Raw genomic sequence first — 11,755 nt, 5'->3', positions numbered from 1 at the left:
AGGGATAGCAAGCTACCCCTCCCCTACCCCTGCTACCTAGCGCGGGGATAGTTAACCCTTGTTATAAATCTAATGGCTCGCCAATTTCAGCTACGCCGAAAGTAATACCCTATGTAAATAGTGTGGTTTGTATTTCGGTTACGGAACAAATTTTTTTTTTGCATTGTTTTGATAATTTTTTGAGAAACTTCAGACATTTTCCAAGAGAATGAGACCAACCTGACCTCTCTATGACAAAAATTAAGGCTGTTAGAGCAATTTAAAAAAAATATATACTGCAAAATGTGCTTGAAAAAAAAATAACAACTGGGGGTTAAGGGTTGGAAAGTTCCAAATAGCCTGGGGGTAAAAGGGTTAAGGCCCTTCTTATATACAAATTTAACAAGTACAAAATATATTGACACAATAAAATAAGTAACCCTGTAGAACAAAAAACAACCAACTTACATTTTAATCTCGTCTGAAGTCGGCGTAGCTTGCATGCGGTGCGATAGGCAGCATATTTAACAGAGTTAGCAGATAGAACCTCCTCCATGATACGAATATATTCTGGATGATCCCATTGCGTAACTCCAAGAGAGTGGCTGAGAAAACACACTACATGTTAGTGGAAATACTAACTAGCATGAAATATATATCCATTACACTAAAACCATATGCAAAGTTCTTTTATTGCAGAAAATAATTAAAGTTGTATAAAAAAACTCAATTTGTTAATTTTTTAGTTTACGAATATTTTAACTTGAAAATAACTCAATAACTACTTATGTCTAAGAAACCCCCTAATGTGTATATTGATTAATTTTCCGAAGCTCCTTTAATCCATGTTTACTCCAGAAATTAATAAAAAGAGTTCACATTTTCTTTCCTTTCAAACGATACAAGACCCAATTAAAACAATGAGGCAATCTAGCAGTTAATGGCAAGTAGCATGCTAGGAGGTACCAATTCTTAATTTTTCTCAGTCTCAGTTCTCGTCAAGACGGGGGAAAATAAGTAATTATTTTTACGAGGCAAAATTTCAAAGCCTATAAAAACCTTGTGGTTTCTGGGTCCTGTAATAAAAGACATATCTAAATAGACCAGTCTTTCTTATGGGGAACTATGGGGACATTACTTGAATTTTTGTGGGTCGTACTACCACTAATTTGTTTGTACAGAGTAAACTGATATTCACCACAGAAAAACAGAGCGTTTAAGGCTTGTATGAGACTCGTAAAAATAAAAAGGAATGAATTTGCCTGAAGCACTTACAGGTAAGTATTTTACAAATTTCCCCAGTGCGATTCATGTTTACAAAGGCAAATGCTAAAGCAAAAAAACTTTTCGAGTAAAAAATCGTTAATCATCAGGGCAGTTTGGGATGTGAGATGTTGAACATGAATGGTTACGAAAATTAATAATGTCCTGATATACAATACAGTACATATTATAGTCCCTGCCAGTTAGAAAGTTTTAAACAGTATTCACAAGAGATAAGGCTCATACTTGACAGCTTTTATTCGTATTTACTTTAATTTCCTAGATTTTATTGACCTAAGTTTGCATTTGCACAGGATAGGGTAACATTTTGTGGTCACCTTCCATAAACTTGAATTCCTAATAAGACTATAATTGGGGGTAGCAAAACGGATAGAATATTTACTATAAGATTTTTGGTTAACCTACTATAAGCTGGAATATTTAGTGTTTACACTTTGCAGTTGCATACATCCAAACTCCCCTTTCAGAGATTACCAAAATGTATAAAGTACAGAATCTCATTCACATATGGCACTTGAGTAATCTCTCTTATAGTTTTGTTTTTAATCGTGTCCTGCCCTTTTAACTCCCAATATTCTTCTGTGGGCTTTGCTCTCAAATATAAAAAATCTGTTAGACATTGTTTCATTGCCATACCATGACTCATGTACATACAGTAACACAGATCTCACTAAACTGATATATAGTAGTGTATCAAATATAGGATTACACGAAAAGTAACACTTACTTCACATAATATGGAACACCCGATGACAAGCGAGCTCTTGTCCAATCTTCTAGGACACGTCCTGGAAAGAAAGCAGAATAAAATTAGCATTATAGTTGAAGCAATATTGATAAGCACGAATTTCAACCAATGAGAATTTACAAAAAGTTATCAAAATTAGAAACTAACACGAAATATTAAAACAATCTAAACAAACACTGGCGTGAATCAACCCAATATGCCTTTGCAATGTTCCTTAAAACAAAAGTCCAAGAAAATAATGTAAAGAGAAAAAAAGGTTTGTTTTACCATTATATACCCTTTTCCCCACCCAAAACCACGGGTTCCCATTGGGAGTCTTCCATTTTCGACAGATGTAGATATATGTATATTTCACCAAGTATTTATTAACGGTAAAAATAAGTGTCATTTTCGAAGAAAACAGGCGTTTTTCTGTAGGAGCAAGTAGTTTTATAGTAGGAAAGCTTTTCCCGTCCGTAATTATAATTAAACCCATTCTGCTCTAAGGCATAAAGTAATGGGGTAGTATGCATAACGTTGTGTCACCTGTGTTTTGCCCATCAAAATACTTGCCCACTAGGCTCACGTGTGTAGCGCAACACGTACCGCCTTGCAGAACAGAAGAGCAATGAAGTAGTATTTAATTGGGAGCTTTTGTAAATCAGCGGCCAGTTTCTCCTCCATGCATAGAAAATGGACACCAACTAACCTAAACTTCCCTACCTAACCTAACATAAAAGTTGTGTCCTTACCTACCTACCTACCTAACGGGGACGCCAAACGCCGCCCTGCAACTCCCCTTACACTGCTGCATTCTTGGTCAGCCGTCATCTTACAGAGCGGTGGCCGCTATCAAACACAACCCCGTTTAATTACGAGCGTAGCCAGCCACGGTGGAGCGCAGACCAGTCAGTGAAAAATTAGCGTTAGTTTATTAACCAATCTTCCCGTAGATACTATAAAATATGGGCAACGACGATAGGAAAGATTCTCGTTTTCTATGTGAGCAGCAGGAATGGTTTCCCAACGACCTACACACGTACCATTGTAATCTATCCGCCAAAAATTCATGGGCCTTACATTCTAACTGTTACTTATCTCAGTTTCCCTAATGTTTTAACTATTAGTTAAGTACCTACATTTAAGCTATTCAAATATGCGACACCGAGACTATACAATAATCTCCTATCACACATCCGGAAGACTTTAGATCTTAAGGTATTAGAGTTCCGGATGTGATATTTTCTAATTTAAAAAAAACTTTTACCGATATTAAGGCTTTCAGGATAATAATGAGGATTTGATAATTAACGAGCAAATTGCTCGTTAATTGCTCGGAGCAATATGCGGTCTGAAATGCTGAATGCCTTGAAATATATACGGTTAAATTAATTATGAATTACCCTGCAGAGAGTAGGATTTTTTACAGGGTCAGAAAAACAGCCATTAAAGTATAAAGTAGTAAAATATCATTGATCAGCTGAGGAAAGTGCAAAGACAGCAAACGGAAAGGGTGGTGTACCCCATTACAAAGCATTTTACTCAAAACCACATTATGAAATTCGTCTAATTCTTACCTTCTAATGTCTCCACCATCTTGTTACCCTATTATCGTCAGTTAATATAGCAGAAATGCCTCCATTATAAGAAAATACTGATGAATTTCATTGAGTGAAACTTCACGGGTGTTTGAATGGTCGACTTTGCAGTGATACCAACTTAACGAAAATGTCAACAATTGGCCAGGTTGCCAGATTATTTCAACTGGATTATCGTACATGAGCCTTAAAATTGTCGTTTTTCAACCAAAATTATCGTACACAGTTTCAATATAATTATTAGGGAGTTACATGATTGACTTATTTCAAAATATTTTAGTATAATTGTTTAATTAAACACACACACATACATTATATGTACCTAAGGTATGTATCGTATATCGTACCGGACTCAAAATAATCGTACATGTACGATAATTATTGTACGCATGGCAACCCTGCAATTGGCTTAAACAAAATAATTGGCGTGTCAGTGTTACCAAGAACATTGTATGTCCATGTATTTTACTGTTAAATATTAAGAATATTAAAAAAATATCTTCAGCTTGAGTATATTATATTATTCACAACTATTTTTCTCATAATTAATGTCATTTTGGTAACAAGGTTATGCGTTTATTAAAAGTTCATTCTGGTAGCGACAAAGGCATGGCTATGACTCACTTGTTGCTTTGGTAAACAAATACAAAACTACAAACTGACAAAGTGTCGTATTGCCAGAATTATATTACATAGCATTTTCCTAAGTAATTAAGTCAATTAATTTCTTGAATTAACTTCAGCTTAACGGCGAAATAAAAGAGTTTAAAGCTACACACTAGCAATATGACATTTAATGTTCGCATAGTTCTCTGGCCATCTGTCAAAACCGCTTCTAGAGTATGGTCATCCTTAATAACGCGTCTTACAATTAACATAACCGTTCAGCAACCAAACTGCCAACCATAGCAGTGCTAGAGAATGGGAAATTACATAAAATTACAACTACCAACAATTCGCATTTAAGCAGATAATATCTTAGGCCTAAACATTACGATCATCTTTAATGAATGAATGGCCAAATACATCTGCTAATTATGGAGCAGTTTTCTTACTTTATTATAAAAACTGTGCAATATATTATTCGACAAGTCCCGTAAGTCTATTCCACATTATCTCTCTCTCTCTCTCTCTCTCTCTCTCTCTCTCTCTCTCTCAACGCAAAATATGCAATCTGCTGTATTATTCTAGAACTCCCCTATACCATAGTCTGTTCCACCTCTCTCTCTCTCTCTCTCTCTCTCTCTCTCTCTCTCTCTCAACACACACACACACGCATATATATATATATATATATAATACACACGACATCTCAAACGAGTAGCACGCGCTAATTCGAAAGTCATTATAACCCTTGAAATTATTACAACCTTTTTAATCTCAATGAAATCGACGGAGGAAGAACGGTCACTATATCATGATGACCTTTGCTGAGGCAAGGGACACCGGAAGTTCCAGTAATTTTACCCGGAAGTTATAGTTCACTGGAGCTTGCGGCCGGCTTGAAGAGCGATGGAATGTTGCTGGAAAACAAGAAATCTGAATCATGGGGTAAAGTACTTATGCTATCACATCTGCGTGTATTGAAACATTATGCAAAGAGGGAATTTTATTTTCTAAGCTCTGATTTTGATAATAAGTCGCATCGTAGGCCTATTTTAGAACCTTATGAAATATAATATATAATAAAATATTAACTGGAAAGAAATTATTTTTTTTTCACACACCAAGGCCCGCCTGAACAGACCTTTAGTGTTTGGTGGAGGGCGAGAAATAAACCCCTAAAAGTAAAAGTAGGTATAAGATGCTTTGTTTTCTAAGTTCTGAATGAGACGATTTTGATAATAATTCACATCGTAGGCCTATTTTAGAACCCCATGAAGAATAAGTTTTGTTTCGTAAGTTATGAATGAGATGATTTTAAAAATTGATTTCGAAGGGTAGGCCTATTTGGCTGTGAAGAAACAGAATTCATTATTATTGATCTCATAGGCATCTAGATCTTGAGAGAGAGAGAGAGAGAGAGAGAGAGAGAGAGAGAGAGAGAGAGAGAGTAGCCTACTGTTGAACAGTTACTTTTAAATGATACGTTTTTTTTTCTATTTCACGAGAAAATGTTGAGCTTTGTAGTTTATATTCAGCTGGGTCAAAACCACTATCCATGCGTTGTTTCTATTAGTCAAATAAATACAGTCACAAGAAAAATAATTAATTTAACAAAGAAAAAGAAAATACTTTCCCGTTTTCTTTTCGGGTTTGTGAAGCAGAGACTAAGGTAAACAATCTAGATCAATGCTTCGATTACTACCAAGATATGCGTTTGGTAAACCTATTCGTCCCTAAAGTATTCGAGAATCTCTCTCTCTCTCTCTCTCTCTCTCTCTCTCTCTCTCTCTCTTCTCCAGTGTCGATTCATTATTCACGCATAGTCTTGCCTTCACTTTGTATAACTCTCTTGTCTGTATCAACATATTCTTCCTGAGAACTTCCTCTTTGTCTTGTGAGATTTTACGCGCTGTGAAAGGTAGGTACCTGTCTTATAGAAAGAAAATATGCGACAAAAGCAGTGGAAGAGAAAATATGTTGGACAGACCCACCTGTTATTGCGCAGCCTAATAAGAGATTTTACTCATCCATATTTTAGATTATACGACTTAATAGTCATCCACAAAACAGTAGCTCTTCGCACTCCCCAAGAGAGATTAGTTCACCAAACATTCAGCTGGGCTCCACAGGGCACTCTGAGTTGGAAAACCAAGGCCTACATGGCTAAGGACTATGAAGCGTGAAGTGGGAGATGAACGTAGAAGATTGATTTAAAAGCTGAAAATAGAGACGACTGGTAATATCTAACCTAGGCTCTTTGCGCCAATAGCCGTAGGAGGAGATGATGATGATGATGATGACCAGGAATTAAACAGCCTGGAGTGGGCCCAGCGCTGCCAAGACGGTTCCAACAAGGTAGGGCGAAGCAATGGCTGACGATGACCCAGTTGTTAGGCCTATAGGCCTGCACTGTAACGTAGAAGTTGGAAGTTGGATAGCAAGAAGGAAGAAAGGAACTGGGAATGGAAGAAAAGGGATTCAATGAAGAGCTCAACAAGACACAGGGTTTGAGTAGACACTAATATTAAATTTGAAAACATAATGACACCCATAATTAAGCAGAGTTATTTTAGTAATGTAGACAAATAACTAAAAAAATATAAATTGAATGAAGATATTTTCAATTGGGTATGAAGTTAAAATGAAAGTTGAAAACGCGACAGATTATCTTTAAATTCGTGTTTCTTAAGCATAAAACACGAGCGTTTTTTGTTGTTTTTGTTGTTATTGATTTGGAGAGAGAGAGAGAGAGAGAGAGAGAGAGAGAGAGAGAGAGAATAAATTCTGGCGTCGTAAAAGAATCCTTTCATGTTAACCTGTTCGTTCTCCTTCAAGGTCAGCGCTAGAGTCATAATACGTTTCGTATTGCAACATTTTTCGTAACTACGATATTCACAACGGAACAAATACTTTAATAACTTCAAGGGCCTTTTCACATCAGCTTTGAAATTCCTATGATGTAGAGAGAACAGAATATTCTTACAGCTGTAAACTATGATTCGGCATTAACCTGAAATAATTTTATCGAAATATGTACAGTAAACATTAAATGTTAGTGCATCTCTGATGAAATAAGAACATTAATTCGATCTTTTTATTCAAAACCAAACAATCATTATGACTTTCCTTGTCAATCGCAGGAAATATACTTTTCAAAGGATATATTTCAAAGGAAATTTAACCATATGTGTGAAATATATATCTACACTGAATATACATCAGTATTCGTCATCTTACACTTCTAGACGAAACACAAAGAGTATTACCAAATAAAACGGGAGATTAAAAGCTTTAGGAAATAGTTGGTCTCCAAAACGTTTCTGTCCGTTAGATTGCATCACTTTTAAAGAACAAAGAGTAGGGGAGTTCTATAACACAGCGGGTAGGCCTAGACGAGTTTTATATAAAAAAGAATAGGCGTAGCCGAGTTTTATAGAACAGGGAGTAGGCCTAAAGTAGTTTGTATTGAGCAGGGAGTAGGCCCAGAGGAATTTTGTAGACCAGGGAGTAGGTCTGGAGGTATTTTAGAGACCAGGGAGTATTTCTAGATGAGTTCTATAGAACATTACGTAGGCCTAGATGCGTCTTATTTTATAACACATGGGATAGGCCTAGCGAAGTTTTATAGAACAGAGAGTAGGCCTAGACTGGTTATATAGAACAGGGAATATGCCTAAATGAATTTTATAGAACAAAGAATAGGCCTAGGAGAGCTTTATAGACAGGGAGTAGGGCAAGAGGCTTTTTATATAACAAGGAGTAGGCCTAAAGGAGTATTATAGAACAGTGGGTAGGCCTAGATGAGTCTTATAGAACAGGGAATAGGCCTAGAGGAGTTAGGTCCGAATTGGAGTAATCCACAAGGGAACAAAGAAGGGTTTTCATGGCTGTCAAAAATAAAAACAGTTTATCTGTATTTCCTCTAATGAGTGAAAACTTTATTGATAATTTTCATATTGATTGCTACTGTTTTTTTTTTTTAATTTTGTATTTTTTTTAGAAGGAAATTCTGGTTGTAATCTATTAGTCCCATAAAATTTCGGATGAAATAGGTCTACAAATTCTGAAAACCAATGTTGGTAACACTTTTGGGAGAAAAGCCTCTGGTAAGAAATATTTGGAAGTTATAATAATAATAATAACAATAATAAATAAACAAATAAATAAATATATAAAAATGACACCAACATAATAATATTATTAATATAACATTAATAATAATCAAATAATAATAACAATAATAAGTGTGATCATTATATGATTTAATCTGAAAGTTATTGATGGAACTAGGCCTAAATCGTTATGGTTCTTCGATGTTAACAGAATAAGATTTCCCATTTTCATAACCGCTGACTTGCTATTTGTGAACATTTCAATATGACCTTAACTAATGTAACGCCATCTATTACAAAACATGAAAAAGAAAACAAAAACCTAAATTATTATTATTATTATTTGCTAAGCTACAACACTAGTTGGAAGAGCAGGATGCTATAAGCCTAAAGGCTTCAACAGGGGAAAACCGCCCAGTGAGGAAAGGAAATTGATAAAGTACATGAGAAGTAATGAACAACTAAAATAAAACAATAAAAATAGTAACATTAAAATAGATATTTCATATATAAACTATACAATGGAGACTTAGATATTGTACTATTAAATAAAACTTTTCCATTTAGTAATAAAAGAGATAAAATTTAATGAGAGAGAGAGAGAGAGAGAGAGAGAGAGAGAGAGAGAGAATCTATCCTATTACAGATTAAATTACAGATAATTTCATGAGAATAACACAGATGGCGATAAGTAATATAAACATGAGAGAGAGAGAGAGAGAGAGAGAGAGAGAGAGAGAGAATCTATCCTATTACAGATTAAATTACAGATAATTTCATGAAAATAACACAGATGGCGATAAGTAATATAAACAAGAGAGAGAGAGAGAGAGAGAGAGAGAGAGAATCTATCCTATTACAGATTAAATTACAGATAAGTACATGAAAATAACACAGATGGCGATAAGTAATATAAACATGAGAGAGAGAGAGAGAGAGAGAGAGAGAGAGAGAATCTATCCTATTACAGATTAATTTACAGATAATTTTATGTAATTAACACAGATGGCGATAAGTAATATAAACATGAGAGAGAGAGAGAGAGAGAGAGAGAGAGAGAGAGAATCTATCCTATTACAGATTAATTTACAGATAATTTTATGTAATTAACACAGATGGCGATAAGTAATATAAACATGAGAGAGAGAGAGAGAGAGAGAGAGAGAGAGAGAGAGAATCTATCCTATTACAGATTAAATTACAGATAATTTCATGAAAATAACACAGATGGCGATAAGTAATATAAACATGAGAGAGAGAGAGAGAGAGAGAGAGAGAGAGAGAGAGAGAATCTATCCTATTACAGATTAAATTACAGATAAGTTCATGAAAATAACACAGATGGCGATAAGTAATATAAACATGAGAGAGAGAGAGAGAGAGAGAGAGAGAGAGAGAGAATCTATCCTATTACAGATTAATTTACAGATAATTTTATGTAATTAACACAGATGGCGATAAGTAATATAAACATGAGAGAGAGAGAGAGAGAGAGAGAGAGAGAGAGAGAGAATCTATCCTATTACAGATTAAATTGCAGATAATTTCATGTAAATAACAGATGGCGATAAGTAAAATAAACATGAGAGAGAGAGAGAGAGAGAGAGAGAGAGAGAGAGAGAATCTATCCTATTACAGATTAATTTACAGATAATTTCATGAAAATAACACAGATGGCGATAAGTAATATAAACATGAGAGAGAGAGAGAGAGAGAGAGAGAGAGAGAGAGAATCTATCCTATTACAGATTAATTTACAAATAATTTTATGTAAATAACACAGATGGCGATAAGTAATATAAATATGAGAGAGAGAGAGAGAGAGAGAGAGAGAGAGAGAGAATCTATCCTATTACAGATTAATTTACAAATAATTTTATGTAAATAACACAGATGGCTATAAGTAATATAAACATGAGAGAGAGAGAGAGAGAGAGAGAGAGAGAGAGAGAATCTATCCTATTACAGATTAAATTACAGATAATTTCATGAAAATAACACAGATGGCGATAAGTAATATAAACATGATAGAGAGAGAGAGAGAGAGAGAGAGAGAGAGAGAGAGAGAGAATCTATCCTATTACAGATTAAATTACAGATAATTTCATGAAAATAACACAGATGGCGATAAGTAATATAAACATGAGAGAGAGAGAGAGAGAGAGAGAGAGAGAGAGAGAGAGAACGTCTACCCCCGATACAGACTAATTTACAGAGAATATAAAATAAGCGAAAAGTATATAAGAAAAATATCGATCACGGAAGAGCAACGTCGATCTGGGGAGTTTATCTCTTCGAAGCGTTGGCAGAGAATTAAACTTTTAATGAACCTGGAAGAAAAGTTCACCGGGACGGGAGTGGGGACAATGATTTTTTTTTTCAGTCAATAGTATAAATAAACGAAGGAGAAAGTAATCGAATGGCACTGTGTTATAGTCAGTCTGTTCTCCACCATAGTGCGCGTAGGAGCCACTTTAGACACGACCGGTTTTTGGTTACTTCTTGTGGTCGTGAGAATTCAGATAAAAACTCTTCTTTTACAGTAGGTATATATATTTATTTACTTTGAGTTTGAAACAATTTGTATTTTATTTAATCATTTAAGAATATTTTCACCGGTAGGTATAAGCATTAGAATATAGCAAGTCTAAGTTATAACGGATTACTTTGTGAAAGCTTGTCGCGAATATAAGCGTAGGCCTAAATAAATTAAGATTTAAATTCTTGGTAAACAAACAAGCGGTATTTAAGATCTGATTTTACGCCACCTATATTTCTTTCGTAGTTTTTATAGAAAGCATTACTGTATCTCTGGCTTCCACTATTTTCTTCAATAAAAACTTTATAGGCCTTTATTCAATTACATTATCAAATTATCCATTGAGAGAAGACCTATAAAAACAAGACAATTCTTCAAGTTTCTTAGATTAGGTTATTTAGTTTATACATCTTGTCTCCTTTCCTCACAAGGCTATTTTTCCTTGTTGGAGCCCTTGGGCTGATAACATCTTGCCTTTCCAACTGGTGTTGTAGCTTAGCTAATAATAATAATAATAATAATAATAATAATTGTCCATTAGTTCTCTTGTACTGTTTATTCCCTCATTTCCTTTCCTTACTGAGCTATTTTTCCCAGTTGGAGTCCTTGGCCTGATAACATCCTGCTTTTCCAAACTAGGGTTGTAGCTTAGATAATAATAATAATAATAATAATAATAATAATAATAATAATAATAATAATGAATATTTCCCTGGCCAACAAGTCCCCTAGAGCAGGGTTGCCAGTTTGGCCTTTTCTGGCCCATAAAACTCCAAATTTGGCCCTTTTTCATGCTAGATACCTAAATTTGGCCTTTTTGAAATTGGTTAGCCTTAAATGCTATATTTTTGGCCTTTTTCTACTATTAGGTTGGCCTTTTAAAGCTGCAGTTGATCAGACGTTGGCCTTT

At 34.8% G+C, this 11,755-nt stretch overlaps 1 long non-coding RNA gene across 1 annotated transcript; it reads right to left on the bottom strand.

Moving 5' to 3' along the window:
• Positions 1-447: 447 nt before the first annotated feature.
• LOC137629180 (uncharacterized) lies at positions 448-3,704 on the bottom strand. The gene is made up of 3 exons (XR_011041473.1): positions 3,568-3,704; positions 1,991-2,051; positions 448-584 (listed from the first exon to the last, which is right to left on the bottom strand). It is a non-coding gene; the product is annotated as an uncharacterized lncRNA (long non-coding RNA).
• Between the last annotated feature and the right edge of the window lie 8,051 nt (positions 3,705-11,755).

This window comes from Palaemon carinicauda, chromosome 37 (genome assembly GCF_036898095.1).
Source record: "Palaemon carinicauda isolate YSFRI2023 chromosome 37, ASM3689809v2, whole genome shotgun sequence".
In the NCBI taxonomy this organism is placed as follows: domain Eukaryota; kingdom Metazoa; phylum Arthropoda; class Malacostraca; order Decapoda; family Palaemonidae; genus Palaemon; species Palaemon carinicauda.
Note: the sequence above shows the minus strand (reverse complement) of the source record. Positions and strands in the feature narration are given on the sequence as shown.